The sequence below is a fragment of the Diabrotica undecimpunctata genome, chromosome 9 (assembly GCF_040954645.1).
Source record: "Diabrotica undecimpunctata isolate CICGRU chromosome 9, icDiaUnde3, whole genome shotgun sequence".
NCBI classification, from domain to species: Eukaryota; Metazoa; Arthropoda; class Insecta; order Coleoptera; family Chrysomelidae; genus Diabrotica; species Diabrotica undecimpunctata.
This window is the reverse complement of record NC_092811.1, coordinates 49,189,393-49,199,895: the sequence shown is the minus strand read 5'-3', so window position 1 is coordinate 49,199,895 and position 10,503 is coordinate 49,189,393.

Here is a 10,503-nt window from a genome sequence, read left to right as displayed (position 1 = left end):
AATTGAGAAGCGTCAGAGAAACCGTGCACCCATTTGTTGTTACCCAGATGACCCAAAATTATTTTTACAGTTTTGAACCTCTTCTCAATAATATTAATAAAAATGCACGTTTTCCGGACAAGCAGAGCTTAAATTTTGCAAAAATATACAGCTTTCAATTTAAATCAGAAAAAGTGGGGTCAATTTTTGTCAAACATACTGTCAATGGAGACTATCAAGAAGTTAATATCTTAAGGAAAGGCAGATCTGTAACAGTAGAGTTGTTAAACATTCTCAAGAAATATAACGAGCCTCTGAAAATTGCGAAAAATAAACTGGAAAATATAAAAAGCTTGTTACCTTATATTCCGCCAGTCTACCATACTTTTTATAATCAGTTAAACGAAGCTTCTGACTATGTGAATGAAGAAGTGTAAATTGTAGAAACATAACTTAGTTTATTTTTTTGTGTTACGATTTTTTTAATTTAAGAACATGTTAAGCCACAATTTTTTCGAATAAACATCTTTTTTTATGTAAATATGTGTTTTTTATGTGAAATAATAAATGCACATGGAATTTAATAAATAACATAATTAAATAACAAGCGTTAAGGTTTTTACATTTAAAGTAATATTTTCTAGATTTTTTTAAAACTTTAAACATCAATATATCGGTTTTATTATTTTGTGGCTTACCACTATTTTGGAAAAAGCTCTTCAATTATACTAGTAAAATTATTAGATATTATCGATGTTTTCTTTTGTTTCAGAACCAACTAAACTCAATAATAGTTCAACAGGTGGCAATCAACATATAATAACTACCAAACTACATGTAGATGCTGAATCTACAACATATTTACGTGACAGATCGAGTGATACTGAATCAGAACCATTTGGAGTAGAAAGTGATGATAATTACATTGCAAGTGAAGATGGAAGTAGCGAGGATGAAGTATTGGTAAAATAACCAAGATGGAAAAAAGCTAATCCGAAAAAATGGAAAAAAATATTAGCAAACAGAACAGATCTTTATGTATACCCTACATAAGCAAAACTGGTATTATAAGTCCAAAGAAACCACAAAAAGTCAACTGCCAAAAATTGTAAGTTTCAATGTTCAACCAGTTTTTCTGAAGACGAACGTGACAAGTTATGCACAAGTTTCTGGAAGTTGCAGTATCAAAGGCAAAAGGACTTCATTTTATCTTGTGTTTCCTGGACTAAGCCAAAATATCGAAGGGTCCATACTGGAACAGGCACTAAGAAGAGAACCTCTAGGAAATATCATTTCCAGAAGAATGAGAAAAAAATTCAAGCTTGCAAGGTATTCTTCCTTAAAACTCTTTGCATTAGCCACGGTCCTGTGGATACAGCTTTGAAGGGAGCAAATGAATATGGATTGTTTGCTACTTCAGATAGCAGAGGTCATCATGTTTCATCAAACAAAACACCTGAAGATATGATTTTAATAGTAAGAGAACATATTGCCAGCTTTCCTGTAAGGACTTCCATTATTGCAGAAAAATCTTCAAAGCGTCAATATCTAGATCCAAGCTTATCAATTTCCGAGACGTATGACTTATACGTTATTAAATGCAAAGAAAATGATAAACAATACGTTTCAGAAATTACTTACTACTACTACTTATCGGTTTATAACGTTCTCCGCCGTTTTCCGACTTCCAATCGCCACTTAGACCGGTTGTTCCATAGATCTTCTTCTATGGCCCTCTCTCTCAGTTCTTTATTTATTCCTTCGCTCCAACTTTTTCTCGGTCTACCTCGTTTTCTCTTTCCTTCTGGTTGCCACTTTAGTATTTCTTTTGGCATTCGTTGTTCGTCCATTCTTTGTAAGTGTCCGAACCAGATAAGTTGTTTTGTTGTTAGGTCATCTGTGATTGTTCGTTTGATTCCCATTATTTCTCTAATGCGTTCGTTGGTAATCCTTTCTCTTCTAGATCTTCCTGCTGCTCTTCTCCAAAAATCCATTTCCGTCGCTTTCAGCGTTGACAGTGTTCTTTCTTTCAGTGGCCATACCTCACAGCTGTATAAAGTGATACTTTTTACTATAGTCTCATATATCCTCTTTTTATTTTCTTTGCTGATGGATTGGTCCCATAAAATGGTGTTTAACATTGTGATGGCTTTTCTCCTTGACGTATTTCTCTCTCTTATGGCTTTGTCTAATGTTCCATCTTGTGAAATAGTGATACCTAGGTATTTGTAGTCACAGCAGTGCTTTATCGTAGTGTTATCGTCTAATATGAGATCTTTTTGTTCTGCTCCAATGCACAGGTATTCGGTTTTCTTTTTATTTACTTCTAGACCCCATATATCATACTCTTCAATTAATTTTCGTGCCATATAGTTTAAATCGTCATAATCTTGAGCCATTATTACTTGATCGTCTGCAAAGTTAAGCGTATATACCATAGTATTGGTGAGCGGTATCCCCATTGTCCTGCATTTTTGTTTCCATCTTTTTAAAGCACTTTCGAGGTATATTTTAAATAAAGTGGGAGACAAGCAACACGGCTGTCCCAAGTAGAAACACTGTAAGCGCCAATTCGAAAATTGTTCACCAGAGCAGGAAACGTGAAGGGCTCTGCTTTTCAAATTTCTATTTTGTTTAAAATAAAAGTGAATACACATTAATATAGCATAAAATACTCTTGTTTTTTAGCAAATATTTTTATGTCTGTATTTTATGCCCTGACTAGGTTTTGAACACATACAGTGTTTTTATTTGGGAAACCTAAAAATATAAAATAAAATATCCCAATTTGCAATGATACTAAGTACTAAAAATTATACTTTATTCACGTTAATTTAACAAATATAGGTATAATTGGTTTAAAAACATTTTAATGGTCATTGTCCTCTAATTGCTGCAATCCACGGTTATGGAGGAGATCGTCCACTGCTGTCTCAGCGACCGACAAATTAAGCCAAAAGGATCTTCTGTTCTCGGGCATCAAAGGAATAAGTTTCTGTATTATTTCATCTTTTTTGCTTTTACGAATACCTCGTACGTTGGTGCTTTGTGGAAAATTTGACACCACGAACCTGACTTGCAGGAAATCAAGCTCCTGATAGTTTTCATCTTCGAAGTTGGTTTTGAATTTAAGGGATCTAGAGCCTCGTGAAAAGTTAGCTTCTACTATGGGATTTATTAAAAATGTTTTCAAAGGATCATTTTCATCTCCCTTTCGATGCTGCCGTTTCTTTTTTAGCCATTGGAATGAAGTTTGTACTTGAAGTACATTTAAATTTTTTCGTGATTGTCTTATAACAGACAATAAATCTTGAAAGTCAAATACATCTCGTGCTTTTTTAATTTGTTGCTCAATGTTGCCATGAACACCATCTGCAGTCATGTGTGTATGACCTTTGGTAAGATACTTGAATGTTATGTTGTTTACATGAGAGGTATGGGTATCATTATTTACCATAATCGCTAATGCAGTAAACAAATACCAGTTTTTATTTTGGGCAGTGCAATTATCTGCCCAAAAAACAAAATTGTTCGTATCACGCTCTTCTTTAATTAAAGCGTATATTGCATCGATGATGTTAGATGCGTCACGACCGCCAAATGCTTCATGCCAAACCACTGAATAGTTGGAATTTGATTTCTTTTTTAAAGAAGCGAAGACTTCATTAAAAACAACTAAACGACTTGTAAAAAAGACATCTTTGTTTCCTGGCATAACTGGTAACAATAATACTTTTTGCAAGTCAAAAGAAAAATACTTAGTTTTATTAGTTTCTGGTAATTCTGCATCAATTTTGTAATATCTATTAGCATCATCTGCTTTCTTTTTGTGTGCCTCCCATTGAGTTTTTTCGGTAGAAGATTCGATCGAGTTTTCTGTGCCTGTGCTGCTTGCTTCTACAAAATTTTTGTACTCTAAACAATCAGAGCATGAATCCATTTGGGGCATGTGTAAAGATATTTTCATTGTCTTCATCATTTTTCTGTAAGTTTCAATTTGACATATACCTGGGTGCTTTAATTTAAAGTCATTAAACATTGAAGCAACTGTTAAATTTGAAGGCAAATATCTAGTGAAAGGAGCATTTTTGCGGCGGTAATGACTCACGCAGGGATTATAAGAGTTTATATGGTTTACTATTATGTCCCTGTTACGGATGTTACTGGATTTCTTACCTCGATTTTCCTTTACATATGCGTTAAGCGGCTCCTTTTTGATAGCATATGCTAATTCATTGATAACCGAATCACTGGTATAACCAAATGTATTGAGTAAAAATAGCTTGCATACTGGCAGAAATTCGGTGTTATCCTTCTTAGCTAAATAAAATACCCTTGTTTCATTTTTCTTATACACATTATTAGCAGCTGCTGGAACTCTTCTACGGAAAACAGGTCTGAATGAAACACATTTTGCAAGCCAGATCCTTCGAGTTGTGTAATCTGCATCCCAATATGCATTCCAAATATCTGCTCGGCATTCTTCGCTGAATTGAGAGCAAGACTTCTTACACTTCGCAGTGCATCTAGGCAAAATGGGATGTTTATTTTTGTTATCTATACTTTTTTCTATAGCTGACATTTGTCTCCTTTTCTTAGTGACTTTTCGTTCCGTAGGTATGCTTTGGCGTTCAGTAGGTATGCTTTCAGATGTCGAATCTGGATGATCACTCACGTTTCCAGGATTCGAGTCAGGTTGGTAATGTGGGTCGGTAATGCTATCATCACTATCCCCTTCTGAAGATGAAACCTCCAAATCACGTCTAAGCATTTCATCAATCTCTTGAGGGTAACCATTATTGCTATCAGCTTTGGTATAAATCGATTGCTCCTCCCTAAAACCAAAACAATAATGAGAATAAAGTTTTGAATATATTATGATATGTAGTTTTATGTTAGTTTTATTTTTAGTTTTATTTATGATGCTTCATTCTGAAGCTGCCACAGGCAGATAAACTGATCGAATGATCTCCAAGAAGCAAAAGAAGAAGAAGAAGAATAAAAAGTTCTATATTATCTATAAAAAAATCGTTTACCTTTGAGTATCATTTGTGGATGATTCTCCCCAGTCATTGTTGTCCAGATTTCGACTCATATCTAGTATTAACTGAGTTCTTCGATTTTTATTCATATTTATAATATGCCGACAAATTTGTACTTCACTTAACACAAACTAACAAACGACTAAAAAATGTGTAATGATTGCAACTTCAACGGTCTCAGAGAATATAAACAACATAAATATAATTTTGATGATATCGACAGTATTGAGTTTTGGCAAATGTAAACTCTATGATTCCCACGGTAAATCGCTGTAAATCCCAAAACTAAATAAAAACACTGTATATCCCGTATATACAGTGTTTATACTTGGGAATATGGATATAATGTGTTTTAAATTGGTAAAATGAAGTTGGAATGTGATATACAGTGTTTCATAGCAACCATAAATTGTGGTTCTGCAAATTTTTTTATTTTTTTTTCTTCGTCAAATGGTAGATAATATCACCCCATATCCAAAAATGCAATAAAAGCTATTTAAAAAAAAATGGATATACAGTGTTTCTACTTGGGGCAGCTGAACATCCTTGCTTTAATCCTTTTGATGTTATAAATCCTGTTGTTATTTGTGTCCCCGCTTTTATCTTTATTATTGGTTGGTTGTATAGCACTTTGACGGCTTTTATTAATTCTATATTAATATTCGTGCTTTCCATTGATTGCCACAGCTTCTTCAGTGGAACGCTGTCGTAGGCTTTCCGTAGGTCGACGAACAACATATGAATCTCTTGATTCCTTGCCATCTTTTTTTCTATTATCTGGGTTAAGGAGAAAATGTGGTCAATAGTGGATCGACCCGTACGAAATCCTGCTTGTTCTTCTGCTTCATAATACAAGTATTCTCTCTCGATTCGGTTCTTTAACACCTTTCCATATATTCGACTCATAGATCCAGTTACAGCTATTCCTCGGTAATTTTCACAATTATTTTTATCGCCCTTTTTATGTATAGTGCTGAGGTGTGATATCTTCAGAAATTACTTACCGTCGTATATTTGGAAAAGAATTTAGTTTATCTTTCTTTCGCCCTAAAAAGGATCTTTGTAAAGTATGCGAGAAACACAAAAAAAAATTAATATCAGATGAAGATCACTCAGCTCATATTGAGCGACCTGACGAAGCAAATCAACTCAAGTGCAATGACAAGGTTAGAGCAAATGCAGATACTAATTTTATAACTTGATCTACAAAGTGTTTTAGATATTCCAACGTCGGACGTTTCTCAAATGTATTATACAAGGAAGTTATGTGCCTACAATTTAACTATTTATGAAGCTGCGAAACCCAATAATGCTTATTGCTTTTCTTGGACAGAATTAAATGGTCAAAGGGGAAGTTGTAAAATAGGAACTGCTTTACTCTGAGGGTTTAAAAGTATTCCAACTAGTGTAAAAGAAATTAGTGTTTTTTCGGACAGCTGCAGTGGATAGAACCGAAATCAATTTCTTTCTTCTCTCTTTCTGTATATTGTACAGCACATGGATTTTGATTTTTCCAACATAATTTTTTGGAGAAAGAGCACACATACATGGAGGTGGACTCAATGCATTTTGCAATCGAAAGTGCAAAGAAAAATGTATGCATCTTTACACACAATGACCTTTTAAACGTTTTCCGATTTACACGTTCCAAGCGAAATAAAAATAAAAGTTATAGTTAGTATGACGTTCACGAATTAAGATGTTCTGATTTCATTGACTTAAAAGCTCTAGCAAGTAACCTGATTAAAAATAAAAGCAAAGATGAAAAAGGCAACAAAGTTGAATGGTTGAAAATGAAATGCATGAGGTATGAAAAGGCCAATCCAGAATGTATTTTATTTAAATACAGATCTGAGTTTCATGTTCTTCGGGTAGCTGGAAGAGGGAGACCGACACCAACCACGATAGATCTACAAACATTATATAAGTCGTTGTTACCAATTACGAAAAAGAAGAAAAACAGTTTGCTTAAACTCGTAACAAGTAACATAATTCCGCCTGAATATCACGATTGGTACAAGTCTTTCCTGTGAATAATAGAGTTCCAGAACCAACAGTGTCAGATTCAGATAGCGATATTGATGTTATTTAATTTTATTGTATGTAATTAGTAAATCTCTACACTACAGGCAACATTTTATTGTTATTTTTATCGGTAGTTACGTTCTCTTTGCTAAAGTTTGTCATGTCCAAGTCATATTGGTTAGTTTTATCTTACATCGGAAGTGACCAAGTCATATTTATTGCATTCTTGTTAGTATATCATAGGAGCTATTTTGTTATCAACTACACTATTTGCTTCTAGATGAAAAAGCCCAGAGTTACGTCCCTGGATTATCCAATGTGTGACGACATATAGAAAGACTATATATACCAGTGTTTAATTAGATTAAGAGCTTTTTGTTTTGTAGTTGTTACCATACCTGTACGTTCTCAATAAATAAATTTTGTTACGAAAATTAATTTTTTAAAAAACCGTTTTCGGCTTTGACTTTCGTAACTGGCGCAGTCATTCGGATTTTTCGAAATTGTACAGTGTTCGTGTTAACCTTGCCGAATTTGGTGTGCAATTTTTCTTTTTAAAGATTAACGGAAAAAATCCACATTTCGGGTACGGGAACAGCCAAACGTCCAGGGCTAGGAACAAACATTATCCACAACCCATTGGAGAAGCCAAGACCAGGGAGAAGGAACCAGCATCGTCCAGAATCCTATTGGTGCAGACGGAAGAACAAAAATAGTCTGAAGTCTATAGAAAATGAAAATATTCATGTAAGTGTTTCCTATTTTACCAAAATCCATATTTTTACCTATATATTATATATTTTTTGATTCACTGTGGAGGACATTTTAGATAATTTAGTAAATTTAACATTTAACGAAATGGCTCAACCTAATTTTCAATTAATTAAATATCAAGCAGATAACATTCCTACTTTTAATGGCAATCCGAAACAATTAAATACATTTATTAAATCATGTGAAAATTTTTTGAATAATCATACCAATAGAGATGCAAATAATCCTATAAATGTTTGTCTTTTTGATACTGTTTTAAGCAAGTTAACTGACAGAGCAGCAGACCTTATTGCATCAAGAACAGAACTTGATTCTTGGGCAAAAATTAAAGATTCTCTTATAGTAACATTTTCTGATCAGAGATCAATTGATTGTTTAATACAAGATATAATTTCAATGAAACTCGAAAGAAACGAAAATGTACAAAATTTTGGTTTAAGAATCCAGGATGCTAGAAGCATTCTTTGTTCAAAAATAAATATGTCTAATGACCAATTAAATGTAAAAATATTAAAAATTCAACAATATGAAGATCTTTGTCTTAAAACTTTTATAAATGGCCTTAATTATCACATGCAGTTAGTAGTCAGATTAAAGAATCCTGATTCAATAGAACAAGCAATGGCTTTCGCTAAAGAAGAAGAAAATTCTATTACTTTTAAAAATCGAAATAATAATACAAGACCCTCAAATTTTAATAATTCTCGATCCTATAATAATTCCAATAGAAATTCAAATAATAATTCACAACACTCTTCATTTCCAAATAGAAATAATTTTTCTCGAAATAATAATTTTTCGAATTATAATAATTTTCAAAATCGACATTCTTCCCAAAGTTCTAGTCAATTCAGAAATAATAATTTTTTCAGAAATCCAAATAATAATTTTCAAAATCGTCCAAGTTTTTCGAACAATGGTTTTAATAATAATAATGGTAACCAATTTCAAAGACAATTTCCAAATATACCTAGATATCAGCCATCTATTCCTACCCAAAATCAAAGCAGAAATTCAATGCGACCTGAGCCAATGGATACAAGTTCCAATAACTTTAGTTTACGAAGTAATTTTAGAAATGATAGACGTTCTCCAAATCATTTATTTAATCATAAAATAACGAGTAATAATGTAAGAGAAGAAAGATATAATGATAATGATAGAACATATAATAATAATAATTTAAGAAGGTGCAATGAAAACGAAAGAAGAATATATAATGATGAAAATTTTCCAGTCCAAGCCTCAACAAGTACAGCCACATAAATTTTAATGCCATTAAACAATATGATAAATTACCTAAGATAATAATTCCAGAAATTAATGCTACATTTTTAATAGATACAGGATCAGAACAAAGTTTTTTTAGACCTGACCTCGCAAGAGAACTTTTTTCGAAATATATAATTCCTGAACAATTTGCTGTGCATACTGCACACGCTACTTCAATTCATAATGAAACTATGACCATTCCAATATTGCCTAGTTTTAAAAATCCAAATTGTCATAAATTTTATCTTTTCGATTTCTCTCCTAATTTTGACGGTTTGCTAGGATGCAACTTTTTATCACAAATCAATGCTATTATTGATTTTAAAGATTCAAAACTAAAGACCCCAACCATTTCTCTTCCAATATTTTTAACATCACAAGATCCAAATAAACAAAAATATTTTAAACCTAGTAAAATAATAATACCACCAAGAACTGCTCAAAAAGTTAAAGTCCCAGTTAACAGAAGATCTGGTACAGCGATACTAAATTATACAAAAATCGGAAATGCAGAAATTCCTTCATGTTTAATTGAGATAAATGATCACAACGCTTTTACTATGATAAGTAACCTAGGAGAAACTCCAGCGGAAATTAAATTTACGGAACCTTTTAATGTAGAATATATTCAAGAAGAAAATTTAAGTAATATTCAGTCATATCATATTGAGGAGATGGACATAGAAGAAGAAGAAATAGATTATCTACAAAAAGAAAATCTCAAGAAACTTAGACTTAATCATTGTAACAAAAAAGAATACCAAGCCATAAGTAAATTACGTTATGAATATACAGATATTTTTTATATAGACGGAACGCCCCTTAGTTTTATGAATGAAATAAAGCATAAAATAGATTTAGTTAATGATACTCCGGTTTACACGAGGAATTACAGATATCCGGAAGTTTATAAAAAAAGAAGTTAGTAGACAAATAAATGACATGTTAAAAAATGGAATAATACAAGATTCAAACTCGCCTTTTAATTCACCCATCTGGGTAATAGAGAAGAAAATGGACGCAAGTAACCAAAAGAAATACAGAATAGTTATAGATTACCGCAAACTGAATGAAAATACAATAGAAAATAAATTTCCCTTGCCATTAATAGATAATATTCTAGATGGTCTAGGAAGAGCTCAATATTTTACTACTTTAGATTTAGCAAATGGTTTCCACCAGATAGAAATGGAACCAGCCGATGTACCAAAAACAGCATTTTCCACAGAGACAGGACATGAATTTTTACGTATGCCGTTTGGATTGAAAAATGCCCCAGCTACTTTTCAAAAAGTTATGAATAATGTATTAAGAGGATATCAGAATGAAATATGCTATATATATATTTAGATGATATAATTGTTTTTCCCCATCATTGCAAGAACATGTTAAAAGACTGAAAGCAATTTTT